Source organism: Hemicordylus capensis, chromosome 6 (assembly GCF_027244095.1).
Source record: "Hemicordylus capensis ecotype Gifberg chromosome 6, rHemCap1.1.pri, whole genome shotgun sequence".
NCBI lineage: Eukaryota > Metazoa > Chordata > Lepidosauria > Squamata > Cordylidae > Hemicordylus > Hemicordylus capensis.
In genome coordinates this window covers 47,930,005-47,942,577 of record NC_069662.1, presented here as the reverse complement: position 1 = coordinate 47,942,577, position 12,573 = coordinate 47,930,005, and the positions used below count along the sequence as shown (strand labels likewise).

Sequence of the window (12,573 nt, the reverse complement as noted above, 5' to 3'; positions counted from 1 at the left end):
GGTTCCTGTTTTGCCGCTTCCCGCCATTGCCGTCTCTGCTCTCCCGGTCCCCCCACAGGCCCGTCTTTTTACTCTTTACTTTTCTCCCTGCCGGGGTTTTTTTTTTTTGTTCCCCGCTGCTCTCCCGGTTCCCCCGCTGCCGCCTCAGCCCTCCCGGTTCCCCCGCTGCCGCCTCTGTCCTCCCGGTCCCCCTGCTGTTGCTCAACATGGCCACCTGTGTCTGGACGGCCGTATCTTTCTCGGCCATTCTGGGCAGAACAGCCAAGAAAGACAAGGGCCGGAAAAGGACACGGGATCACGCTCAAGGCTTTTATTATAGAGGATAACCAGCACGTTGAATTGGACCTGGAAGTGAACTGGCAGCCAATGCAGTGACCTCAGCAAAGGTGAAACATGATTATATTTTCTGCTGCCCATAAGCAGCCAGACCATGGCATTGATGACCCCCAAGTCATGCGCCTGCTCTTTCAAGAGGAGCACAACCCCATCCAGGGAGCAACAACTTTCTCCAAAACCTTCCCCAAAAAGGGAAGGTTAGAGCTAGGTCTAAAATTATCTAATATCTCTGGGTCCAGGGAAGAAGACTTCAGGAGAGGGTGGACCACTGCTTCTTTCAAAGCTAGGGGAACCTCTCCCTCCCTGAGTGATGAATTCACTAGCTCCTGGACCCAGGACCTCACCCCCTCCCGGTCAAACAAATCAACCAGGAAGGGCAAGGATCAAATGAACAAGACGCCGAAATCATACCACAGAGAACCCTATCCACATCATCACAAGACATTACCTCCGTCACCTCAATGGGCATAGCACAATCAGAGTCCAACAGAGTCCATTCTTGCAGCCACTGCCACCATGGTGGCTGTTGCCCGCCACCGAGCCGTTCCTGGCGGGGAGGGGGCACTGAGGTTTGGTGAAGAGCGGGATCTGCAGGGTGGCTGCCACTGTGGCCAGCAGCGGCACTGACTCATTGTTGCAGAACTGGGTGCAGCGCCACTGGGAGTCACCATCCTCTTCCACCGGGGGCTGTGGTGGATCAGGGGCGGGCAGCCACTCCTCCAGTGGCTCTCACATGGCTGCGGCAGCCAGTGGGAGGAGCAGTGGCAAGGGCGGCAAGGGGCAGTCCACTGTGGCCATCCTCCTGGGAGGAGGAAGCGTTGTGGGGGAGGAAGGAAGCCCCAGCCTGCTTCATCTCATCACACGCACGCACCCCAGCTGCAGGGCACCAGCACCACCCAGCACTGAAAGGGCAGTGGTGGCAGGGCGCACCCTGAGCCTTATGGGCCCCTTGACCCTCTGGGCCTGGGGACAAATGCCCCCCCTTGTCCAATGAATGCTACGCCCATGCCTCTACCCCAGAACAAGTAGCAGAATTCTGTGAGTGCAGCTAGGTAGGTAGGAGACTCTTTCAGCCTCCAAGGAGCCAGGCTGAACTGTAAGCTTCCTTCCTGGCCAGAATGGGCTGGGTGAAACCATGTGTGCAGGGTCATCTCCCCTGAAAATTTCAGCTGACCCATTCCAGTCTTTCCAGCCACATGATCTTGGACAGGAAGAGAAAACTAGCCTGGAAAGCAGACTGGAAGGTTTGACAATCCAAAAAGACAGATTCTTAAGAGGAATCTGGCCCATTTTCTGAATAAGTGTGAAAATGTCAAGCAAGCTTCATTAATAAGATAAATAAACTCTCTCTCTTTTCATGTTCCTTCTCCAAATGGGGGATTGGCGACCAGCAAAAGCCATAGATGGTGGTCCCTAGAATCATGGATGATATCTTCTGTGTCCATTTCTAGCCATTCTTTCAGGTCATCCATCCATCCCTTCTTCCTCCTTCCTCTTGAACGTTTTCCTGCTAGCTTTCCTTCTAGAGTTAGTTGTGGTATTTGATAATTGACTCCTCTGAGGATATGTCCACAATACTCTAGTTTACATCTCTTGATTGTCTGTATTATTTGTTTATGTGTTTTTGCTATTTGAAGTACTTCTTCATTTGTTGTTCTGCTGCCTGGTGCATTTAATCTTGAGTATTCTTATAAATAAACTAGCAACATTAATACCTCTTTAAGTATTTAATTTATAGCACACTCCTTACTCCCCTCTAATGGCCTTTGCCACCCCTTTGTTTCCCCAGACTAGTTGTCCCCCCAGAACTAGTCACTCCTGCAAGATCCTGGGCAAAAGAGCCAAAAGAAATAAGGCCCACACAACTGTGTGGCAGAGAACAGCAATGAATTTTTTTCCCCCAGGATCATAAATTATATTTTTATCCTTGTATTTCTGTTGGTTGGTTGCAACCTGTAATAAAGACTGTAACTGTGGTGGCGACTCAGAGGCGGGCCTTCTCTGTCGCTGCTCCTGGGCTGTGGAATGCGCTCCCTGCAGAAACCCGTAATTTGAACTCTTTATTGCCCTTCAGGAGGGCCCTTAAGACTTATCTGTTTGGCCTGGCCTTCCAGGGCTTTTAAATAGTTGTAAGGGGTTTTTAATGTACTGGGTTTTTTTAGGGTTTTAAAATTGTTTTTTAACTGATTGTTTTATGGTATTTTAAAATTTTGTTTTTATTGTTGATGATTTTAACTGTTTTTGTTTTGCTTGTAAACTGCCCTGAGCCAAATTAGGAAGGGCGGTATAAAAATTAATAAATAAATTAAGTCAATCTCAGTATTTGTTACTCAGACCTTGGAGTAAGCCTAACCAGAAGCTTTTACAGGGGTCAGGAGTTATCACCACCTGCTCTAACCTATTGCTGTTAGAGGGTTCTTTGCTGGTCTGGCTATCCTGTATTGAACTCACTGCAGGCATGAATCCTTACAAAAAACATCAAATCATGAGCAGAACTCAGACTGGTTATTGCTTTTGGTAGCCAAGCATGTGTTCAAGAAATCGCATGATCATTTCAACATGCGCTGAACTGTGCTAAGAATCCACACAACCCACACTTGCAATACATCAATATGGGCATGTCAATTGGCCTTATTTCACCTACTAGCTATTAGTGGATGTTTAATTGCTCAAGCTCAGGAAGACAGGAGAATTATGTAGAAGCAAACAAGCACTTAAGAACATTGGCTGTAATTAAATCTTCATGTTGCTGGAATTAAGCATGCAATCATATACAGACACACCTGTTTCTTGCGAAGAAACATGCCTGTTAAACAAGCAGTCATATGCACCTCCAAGCCCTTTCAAAATCTCCATGCAGATGTATCCTAGATCAATACAAGGTTAAATTAAAAAAAAAAAGAATTGGACCACATTTCCCACATTCAAATTTCGCTAACAATTAGATCTCTGCTGCACCATTTCCTGTTTACATACATTCCTTGATATTATACCTGTTCAATGTCCTCCTGTCTAGTTAGATGGTCCAACCAGATAGGGCATGCAACAGATATAAAGCAGGTTTCATATGGAGGGGTTGAATGGGATAGAGTGTCTAATCCTTCCACCACTTGAGTCCCTCGCTTCCAGCTGCTATTTTCCTGGCTGGGCTCTAAGAAAGTTCCCATGGGGGAGAAAAGTGTCTGTTGGAAGGTGTCTTCCAGAAAACATGAGCAGAGGAAGGATTTAGCACCACCCTCTCATCTGCCCTCCGCACCCACTTTAATATCTTCCAGATTCAACCCAGTTTGTAACAAATGAGGTGATTGATACCACTATGTTAGAGCCTGTGTTGCACAATGCAAACGGGCTCCCATAAAGACACAACAAATTCCTCTGCACACACACACACTTAATGAATAATTTCTAATCAGCAGATGTGTATATTTCAGTCCAGAGCATTAGGCTCCTATTAATTCAGATGATGACCTAGACACCAGAAGGAAGGAAGCCCCCAGGGGCTAGCCACAATCCTGCTCAGTATGAAAGGAGAATGAAATGTCAGAGAGCAGCTGGGATGATCGCAGGGGGCACACCTTGTTTCTAGGAAGACCCCAGGAATCCTCAGCTGCTCTTGTCCAAAACACAGTGGGGCTGGTATCCTCCCTACATTAATTCCTGTAAATGAAAGCCAGGGTTCTCTGAGGCATGACATAGCATTAAGAACCGAAAATACATTCTCAGCTGGAACTGCATCCTCTTCAGGAATGAGAGTGGTGTGAAGGGGAAAAAGTTGCTGTATCAGGCCTATGAGAAGAGCCAAGAAAAACTTCAGTTCTCTTTACTTAGCAGCATCTGTAGCTGACTGAAAGGGTCCCCCTCTGTTTGGCTCCATCAGACTGTACACTTGAGCTCTATCAGGCAAAAAACTTTCTGGGATGTCCTGAAACACCTGAGGAGCTTGGCAGGCACCGGGATGCCAGCTGACCTGGTGGGGGCGGGGGGAACAACCTTGTCTATTACTGTGCCCTTCATATCAGCTTGTTTAGCAGGTGAAGTTTTCCACAATATTGCTGCCTACTGCTAATGTTTGCAGATATGTGGTCTGTTAAAGGTATCGGAGCAAGGATGGGTAAAAGAGTTACAGTGCTATTAGGTCCCACACTCTGAGAATGAGCAATTTGAGAAAAACAGGTAGTGGCTCTGGAGCGTTATCTTAAAACTGCTGTTTTGTGTTGATACATAATGTTGTGAGGTTGGGCAATGCTTACTGGTTTGCCAACTCTTTTTGTTACACAGATTACTAAACAAGTCTGTGTGAGAACCAGCAGCTGAAGGCATAGGGCCTCTCTCTCTGTGTCTCTCTGGGAAACTGATGTGACCTTTTGCTGGCTTGTAGAAGTGTACTGCTGTTTGTCTCCAGCTGATGCTCAATCTGCATATTTATAAATGAACCAAAGACTGCAAGATACTATAAGCTTCCAGTGATTTCACCTCCAAAGGAAGCCAAAATCCAATAAAGCTGCCCTAGGGCTGCCATATATGGATAAGAGGACAAGTTTCCTGCACCTTTAATAGAAGCACAGAAGAGGGAATTTCAGCAGGTGCAGGTTGTCATGCAGGTAGAAGAAAAGCTTATCAGAGTGGTGGGACTTCTCACCACTCAGGAAAGTGAGGCACATGCAACAATAGGGTGGAAATAGATGGCGTGGATGCTCTGTACTCCCAGGTCAGCTAAAGTAAAAGTGTGCTGTTGAGTTGGTATCGATTCCTGGTGACCACAGAGCCCTGTGGTTGTCTTTGGTAGAATACAGGAGGGGTTTACCATTGCCTCCTCCCACGCACTATGAGATGATGCTTTTCAGCATCTTCCTATATACTGCTGCCCGATATAAGTGCTTCCCATAGTCTGGGAAACATGCCAGCGGGGATTCGAACTGGTGACCTCTGGCTTGCTAGTCAAGTCATTTTCCCGCTGCACCATTAGGTGGCTTCCCAGGTCAGCTACCTCCTGTGTAAAAAGTTGTGCATCTTAAAGAAGCACATGTTGTATCAGTATTCACCAGGACCCACAATACCATGCAGCAAACTACCTGTTTAAGCAACGGCATGCTCACTACTTCTGCCAGGGGCAGAGCCACAATTGGGCGAATGGGTACAAAGAACCCGGGCCACCGCCCCTCGGGGCCACACCTCACAGCCCCGACATGCGACCCGCCTTTAAGGCAGAGAAGAGTCGCTCCTGGCCGTGCTGTGAGCACAGTGCCGGCCTGACTCTAACTCCCGAAAAGGGCCGTGCAGCCCTGTTCGGGAGCCAGACCCTGCATCTGACGTCTGATGCGGGGGTGTGGCTATCCCGTGTCTGACGTCAGATGCGGGGGGCAGGGTGAGCATAGCCACTCCCGCGGCCGGGCACGGGCAGCTCGCTGTCTGGCTCCGCCACTGACTTCTGCGGCATTTTAAAGCCCACTGGTGCAGCTTGTGAAGGAAGCACTCGTTAGCAGGCACAGAGTTTCCTCACCTTTGCAAGTTGCACCAGCAGGCTTTGAAGTGCTGCAGGAGCAGCGGGTACGCCTGTTGCTTAAACAGGCGGCTCTCTGCCCAGTATGTGAGTCTAGGTTCCTAGACTCATTTTTGCCACAATAACATAACTGCAGGGATAAGAGGTGTTTTTAAGGGGAAGGAAGGCACAATGTGCTTAATCTCTCCCACACTCTCTGGTTCTCTCCTGCAAATCTACCCACTTGGCTTGAAGTATAAGCCTTGGAGCTGTCTATGAATTATGTGAGATTAACAAGTTGTTCTAGTAAGAACTAACCAGCCTACTTTCCTTTCACTGTCTCTACAAATAGACTAAATTTGGTTCAAATCGAGGAGCACAAGTTAAATCTCTTGCACCTCAAATGTTCATGTGTCCACCATCTTGGATCGGGGTGGATGACATCATTACAAACTACACCATTGAGATGTCCCTGTGTGTCAAGTACTACAACTGTATCAAATTTGGTTCAAATCAAACAGTCCTCAAGTTAGTGCACTTGTGCCTCAAAAATTCACATGTCCACCATCTTGGATCGAGGTGGATGACATTATCACAAACTACACCATTGGGGCATCCCTGTATGCCCAGACAATTTTGCACAAATTTGGTGCAAATCAGTTAGACTGTCCACAAATTAGTGCACTTGCACCTCAAAAGTTCACATGTCTGCCATCTTGAATTGGGTTGGATGACATTGTCACAATCTACGCCACTGAGGGGTCCCTATGTGTCCCTACAGCGGTACCAAATTTGGTTCAAATCAGTTAAGCGGTTTACAAGTTAGCCCACTTGCGCCTCAAAGATTTACGCATCCACCATTTTGAATTGGGGTGGATGACATCATCACAAACTATGCCATTGAGGTGCCCCTGTGTGTCACTCACTGCAACTATACCCAATTTGGTTCAAATGGGTTAGGCAATCCACAAATTAGCCAGCTTGTGCCTCAGACGTTCACGTGACCACCATTTTGAATTGGAGTGGATGACATCATCACACACCACACTATTAGGGCATCCCTATGTGTCCCTACAGCTGTAGCAAATTTGGTTCAAATTGGTTACGTGGTTCACAAGTTAGCCCATGTGCGCCGCAAAGGTTTACGAATCCTCCATCTTGAATCAGTGTGAATGGCATCATTGCAAACTATGCTGTTGAGGTGACCCTGTGTGTTATTCACTGCAATTGTACCTAATTTGGTTTAAATTGGTTAATCTACAAATTAGCCCTCTTGTGCCTCAGATGTTCACGCAGCCGCCATCTTGAATTGGAGTGGATGACATCATCACACACCATGCCATTTGGGCATCCCTATGTGTCTCTACAGCTGTGGCAAGTTTGGTTCAAATCGGTTAGGCGATTCACAAGTTATCCCACTTGTGCCTCAAAAGTTAACGCGTCTGCCATCTTGGATCAGGGTGCATGACATCATCACAAACTACACCATTGAGGTGTCCCTACAACTGTACCCAGTTTGGTTCATATTGATCCAGGCACTGCGAAGTTGATGGGGGGGCGGGACACACGGACACACACAGAGAAAGCTGAGTGATCTCATAAGCCTACTGGAAAGTAGGTTAAAAATGGCACAAGTGGGACATTAGCAGAAAAGAACTGACAGGCAGAGAGAGATGGGTTAGGCATCTCCTCCTTGTCCACCAATCAGGGCTGGCAAGCCTAGGTTAGCGACTGCCAAGGGTCCAGGGCCCACTGTTAATCTCTGAGGCCACCACGGTGCCCAAAGCCTTCATTTGTCTGCCCTGCAAACTGGGCAAAGAGGCAACTTTCAAAGGGTTGGCCTCTCTTATTAGCAGGGAGATAGCAACTGTCTCAATTCAGCCCAGCATAGCATCCTTTGCAGTGGGTGTGGCTGGTGTCTCTCTCCTGTTTCTCTTTAGATTGTGACTCTTTTAGGACAGAGAGCCCTCTCCTCATTCTTTTTCTCATTTTCTCGTTCTTTTTGCTACGTAGGCTGCTTTGTGAACTTTTGGTGGAAAAGCAGCATAAACAGTCTTGATAGAGTTCACCCAGGTGGGAGGGGGCCCATGGAGAGCAGTTGCCAAGGGCCCTCTGGAACTTGAAGCCAGCACCAACTGGGTTTTTAAAAAATGCTTATTTGTATGGTTTTTAAGCTAGTTGTACATCACCCAGAGCCTCTGGATGGGGCAGTTTATAAAAGTAATAATACATGTAATAAATAAATAATAAATAATTGTCTTAGATGAGTGGCTTCCTTGCCCCTGTTATACAGAACTGGGCTTTCTTTATAACACATAGTTGTAGCACAACACTGCAGTTTACCTTCACAAAACTAACTACAGCACAACTCTGTAAGCCAATGTTGGCAAAGACCAAGAAGTTTTTCACACCAGGCTTTTAGTTCGCATCTCCTCCGGAATGGAGGATGTGTGTTCACATATCGGCCAGATTTAGCCCAATGTCCCTGCGAGCTTTCAGGGAACACTTCACACTCAATTCGGGTTTTTCATTGAGCATTAGAGTGCAGCCCAATTTATATCCGGGTTTTTAAAAATCAACTTTTTGTGTTGGTTTTGGGAGGCAACTTCAAACTCACAGTAAAGCCTTGCAGTAAACCTGTGGGACGCTTTGTATATTACACGCTACAACAGGGATAAAATGCTTCGGCTTGGCAGGATCATATTGAAAACAACCCCCAGAATCTCAAACTCCTACAACGGGAAAATTCAGCTATTTTTCTGCAACGGACTCGCAATATTGTTGCACTATAACACAAAGATAAAATCCAAAATAAAGCATCGTAAATGTGAATGGCACCTTGCTGTCAGCGAAGGGATTGCGGTGTCACAACACAGGAAATACGGAAGCACACTTAGCAGATCTGTAGTGACAACGGTAGGGTTTAATCTGGAAAGAGCCCGGTAAAGCCTGCTGTCTGGGAAAGCTCCAAGGGCCAGTTTGGACGATATTATCACTGCCAACATGATTAGGAAGGGGACATGATGTGAGAGAGACTGTGCATTTCAGGACATCCTCCACAGATGCCCTCACCCACTCCTGACACATCCCTTTATTGTGGGTGTGTGGGTGGGGGGAGGGCTGTTAATCTGAATGGCCCCTCTACACACACTCCAAACAGGGGCCATTTGGATGAACAACCCCCTATGCAATAAGGGATGTGCCAGCAAGATATCAGGATATCCACTAGAGCAGGGATTCTCAACATTGGGTCCCCAGATGTTATTGGACTTCAAGCCCCAAGTTGGGGATTTTGGGAGTCCAATAACATTTGAGGACCAATAACATTTGAGTCCAATAACATTTGAGGACCCAATGTTGAGAATCCCTGCACTAGAAGACATCTTAATAGGTGTGTGCTTGACACATCCCCTTCCTAATCATGTGGGCAAGTATGGTATCATCCAAATTGGCCCAAAGTTTTCTCTGAGGTGGCAAAATTTGTGTCTGGGCTGCACCATTTCAGGCAGCAGCAGGTGGTGGGGCTCACATGGTAGAATGCTTCTCCATGCACCATAAAATAAAATAATAATAATTAAAAAATAAAATAAAAACATCCCTATGCATAGAAAACTAGCATGTCAGGGGAAAAGACTAAACTAGAACCTTTCTTCCTGAAATCTTAGTCTTTCAGGACTAAGGGAATGTTTTTATATGAAAGAGCACTGGATCTTGTAAGCCAGCAGCAACTGAACTGGTACAGCCCCCCAGACACAGAGATACTATCTCCGTGAGGACTCATATCGGCTGACAGAAGCTCACACAGCTAGGAAGAGGAGAAAAACGCTTGTCTGTTGTTAAAATACCTTTCAAGAAATGTGGGCGTCTCAGCCTCTGCCTTGGAAACTACATTTCCCAACATCCCTCACTGGCGGCTGCTGATGATGTATGTGGACGGGAGGTGTTGCAAAAGCTGCTTGCTATGTTGTCAGCCTCTGGGAGAGAAGTCTAAGCTGCGGGGGTCTCTCCAGGAAGAGAAAGACCACCACCACCACTGCTCTTCCAGGAGTCTAGATCGGGCAAAGAGGAAAGTTTGATTGTCGTCTACATTGCAAGGTAAGTGGGTGCGTGGGAGCTGCGGGGGTGGAGAAGAGAAAGTCTGCGCCTGGCTGAAAGCTAGCAAAAAAGCACAGCTGGGAGCTGTGAGTGTTGTGTAGAGAACGTGTCAGGACAGGAGAGGCTGGCAGGCAGGAGTGCAAGAGAAAGAGGTTTGCAAGCTGGATCTCGGGGAGGAGAGGCAGCATCTGAGGGGGAAGGGGTGCAAAAACGTGGCAAGGAGAACCCTGCCTCACTCTTCCTGAGAAGGGGTATATGCATTAAGAAAAGCTGCTGAGGGGAGAAAAGTGCGTGTGGAAATGGAATGTGTGCCAATGCCTAGAGTATAAATGCTATTCCGAGAAACTGGTGGGTGACTTAAAGTGTGTGTGGGGGGGCGGGGGGTGAACTGGTGGGTGACTTGGGGGGGGTGATGACAGGATCTCAGCCTTGGGAGTGAAGTGTGAGCCTTTTATGTCCCTTCTTGGGCTGTGGGAGCCAGTAAATAGTAGAGGAGTGTGGAATTCAGCCAAGCATAGGCAAGCCTGAACGTTGTGGCCTAGGGGGAAAGAAGAGAAACCTTTGCAAAGGTTGTGGTGTTCATCACCACCTCACTTCTGTGTGTCAGAACCAATGACTTAATTTAGAGCTTGGGAATTGTGAGTCATTTTCCTTAAGACTGCAGAATTACACTTTGTCACTGGAATTTGGTGTGTGCCTGACTGATCTCAGACTAAAAAAAAAACAGGAAGTGAGCAGGACAGAACAACAACAAATATTTCTATACTGCTTTTCAACAAAGGTTTTCCAAGCAGTTTACATAGAGAAATAACAAATAAATAAATAAGAAGGATCCTTGTCCCCAAAGGGCTCACAATCTAAAAAGAAACATAAGATAGACACCAGCAACAGTCCCTGGAGGTACTGTGCTGGGGGTGGGTAGGGCCAGTTACTCCCCCCCGCCCGCTAAATAAAGAGAATCACCATGTTAAAAAGGTGCCTCTTTGTCCAGTTAGCTTCAATATTGAAGCTCCCCCAAAAGGTGTGAGGCATTGATGCTAGAATGAGTGGGAAGTCTCCAGGGGTATGATGAGAAACAAAGTTTCACTTATGGCAGTGGGAAGAAAGGGCATCCTCTGCTGGAACCCACACAACAGGGGGCTTGAGTGCCCCAGATTTAGAGAGGTTGAGGTGACAGAAAATATGGTATGTTGCATGGGGTGTGTGTGTGTGTGTGTGTGTGTGTGTGTGCAATATCCTTGCACCATCCAGCCTTGGTTTATGTGGAATGGGAAGAAGGTGACTGAGTGGTCACAGCACTGCTGCGCTTTGACTCTTCTGTGTCTCTGATGTGTTACTGGAGCTAAAGATCCTTGAAGAAGCTGCCAGCCCAACTGGCCTGTGTGTATATGTCCATCCGAACTCAAAGTTTCAGACTTCAAGTGATGGAACTGAATGGATGGTGCCTCTAATGGCCCGCCCGACAGGTTAGGACGGCTAGCCCCAAAACTACCCCTTTTCTACAACTGTGTGCCCCGAACATCTAGGCCGTGGGGAGTTTGGGGATTAGACAAACTAAACATAGACTGGGGGGCGCTGCCAACCATAGGAGCTAGAGCTTTACTGTCAGTGAGTGCCAGAATTTAATTACAGTAAACCTCAAGGCAAAAAGTCCACTCCCCCCACTTTTACTCTGATGTTGATGTAACTGTTCAAAAACCTCCTGCGGTGTTATTGGATAAAATTAAACGGCCTGCCCAGAGTCAACTGGTGCCTCCTTTCCCCATAATGCTTTTCTACAGCAGTATATAGTGGAGCATGATGGATGTTGTACTATCATCAGTAGTCCCTCTAAGGTGTGTGCATGTGTGTGTGCTCACACATTTTTTTGATGTTCGCTCAGTTAATTTTAGATCCCGCTCAGGTTGAATCAGGAAAGCCCCACCCTGAATGCATGCGCTTGATACTGCCACCCAGAACAAATCTAAACCCGCACACAGATGAAAAAGGTTAGAGAGAGCACTGTCTGCTATGTTCTTTTGTGTCCTCCAAGAGTGAATGCAGACCAAAATAATCTGTAGGCTAGCACTGAAGAGGTTAAGGGGACAAGATGTGGGAGGAGGCAGGGTGGCTGTCCAAAAAGGATTGGAATCTGAAGCATAGTGTGGGAGGAGAAACTAGAGGCTGACCTTGCAACTGTGCAAAAATGTTAACCCCCAAAGCCCTGAGTAATAAAAGGTGTGTGTAGGGGGGGGAGCATTCGTGAAGCTGCAAAAGAGCTTCACTGCAGATTCATGACTGCTTAGTTGCATTACATGACAAAAGTTAGCTAAGACAGAAATGTCATTCTGGGAACTATTTGCTGGAGTTTCATAAACAAGAGATTGGCCACTATCATTCTTGCCCTGCCCTACTTGGGTCACACCTCAGCTGGAACTGTGCATAAAGCTTTCAAACCACTGCCCTTATAAAGTGACATGGAGGGTGGGTTTGGGCAAAGAGTGCCCCTCCCCAATAAAAGGCTACAGCTGCAGTCACTGGACAGTGCTGGGGAGGAGTCAGCTGTCATGGCGCACGTTGGCACCAACAATGTTGGGAAATGCGGCGATGTTGGGAGTTCCTGGAAGCCAAGTTTAGGCTGCTAGGTAGCATACTGAAGTCCAGCACCGCCAGGGTAGCGTTCT

General features: G+C 47.2%; 1 protein-coding gene across 2 annotated transcripts in view; it reads left to right on the top strand.

Moving 5' to 3' along the window:
* The first annotated feature begins 9,755 nt into the window (after positions 1–9,755).
* Positions 9,756–12,573, top strand: part of ORMDL3 (ORMDL sphingolipid biosynthesis regulator 3) — a 42,162-nt gene continuing 39,344 nt past the window's right edge. For both annotated transcript variants that reach the window (XM_053263290.1, XM_053263291.1), the window contains exon 1: positions 9,756–9,910. The gene's annotated coding sequence lies outside the window, so the exon portion shown is untranslated. The remainder of the gene's footprint in view (positions 9,911–12,573) is intronic.